The sequence below is a fragment of the Leopardus geoffroyi genome, chromosome C2 (genome assembly GCF_018350155.1).
Source record: "Leopardus geoffroyi isolate Oge1 chromosome C2, O.geoffroyi_Oge1_pat1.0, whole genome shotgun sequence".
NCBI lineage: Eukaryota > Metazoa > Chordata > Mammalia > Carnivora > Felidae > Leopardus > Leopardus geoffroyi.
This window is the reverse complement of record NC_059333.1, coordinates 48,114,271-48,115,959: the sequence shown is the minus strand read 5'-3', so window position 1 is coordinate 48,115,959 and position 1,689 is coordinate 48,114,271.

Genomic DNA, 1,689 nt, shown 5'->3' with positions numbered 1-1,689 from the left:
CAGCCTGGAGCCTGCTTAGGATTCTGTGTCTCCCTCTCTCTCTGCCCCTCCCCCGCTCCTCTCTCACTCTCTCTCTCTCTCAAAATTAAACATTAAAAGGTTTTTTTAGGGGCGCCTGGGTGGCTCAGTTGGTTGAGCGTCCAACTTCGGCTCAGGTCATGATCTCGCGGTCTGTGAGTTCAAGCCCCGCGTCGGGCTCTGTGCTGACAGCTCAGAGCCTGGAGCCTCTTTCGGATTCTGTGTCTCCCTCTCTCTCTGACCCTCCCCCATTCATGCTCTGTCTCTCTCTGTCTCAAAACTAAATAAACGTTAAAAAAAATTAAAAAATAAAGGTTTTTTAAATAAAAATAATAATAAAATAAACATAAACATGTTTTTACAAGTTAATATTAGATCTAGGTATACAAGTCTATTGGGATTCTTACTCTGCAGCTTTACTAAGTACTTCATTCAGTCTTCTCTAAGTTACCTTCAGCAAGGGGGTGCCTGGGTGGCTTAGTCGGTTAAGTGATGACTTAATTTCATTTAAGGTCATGATCTCATGGTTCTTGAGTTGGAGTCCCACATCAAGCTCAGCACTGACAGTGTGGAGCCTGCTTAGAATTCTCTCTCTCTCCCTCTCTCTCTGCCCTTCCTCTGCTTGCTCTCTCAAAATAAATAAATAAACATTATATATATGTATATATACACACACACATACATATATATATACACACATACATATATATTTATATATATTTAATATATATTATTTATATATTTAATATGTATATTTAATAATTATATTTAATAATTATATATTTAAGATAATATATTATATATATTTAATATATATTAATATAATATATTATATATATATTTAAGTTACATTTAGTAGGTATTTAAACCTTTTAAGATGGACCCTGAGAAGCTCCCTTAACACATATAATTCAAGTATTATAAATAAATACACATCATTTGCTTTCCAGGATATATCATCTAATATAAGTTCTAGAATTGTTTTGTGTCCTTAAATGCTGAATACAACTTTTGAGAGAATCTACAACGTTCAGTGCTTCCTTCTTAGCTACATGGATAGCTTTAGGAAACCCTCCGGCCTTTCTTTTTGGTGTATTGCTATATATTGGGTGGTCAGAGTACTGCCATAATCTTTGCTAGGTATATACTTAGCAGAGAAAACTGAGTTTTGAATCCCTAGAAAGAAGAGAACATTGAATAAATAAGTTTTTAAAAATCATCCTGATTGCTAAATTCACTGCTCAGCAATTGTTAGAAAGTCTGTAATTTCTACCAGGCAATTAAGACTCATGGTCTGAGACTGAGGTTAAAAGTCTTTGGGAACCCAGACTTACTTATGTCTGCTGATGGCATTCTTCCCTAGGCATTCACCGGCCTTTGGCACAGGGCTTCAAATAAACACCCGAGACTTGGTTTAGAACTCAAGGATGGGGCACCTGGTGGCTCAGTCGGTTAAGTGTCCAACTCTTGATTTCGGTTCAGGTCATGACCTCACGGTTTGAGTTTGAGCCCAGCATTGGGCTCTGTGCAGACAGTATGGACCCTGCTTGGGATTCTCTCTCTTTCCCTCTCTCTCTGTTCCTGCCCTACTTGTGTGCTCTCTCTGTCTCTCTGCCTTTCAAAATAAATAGATAAACTTAAAAAATTAAAAGAAAAGAACTCAAGGATGAC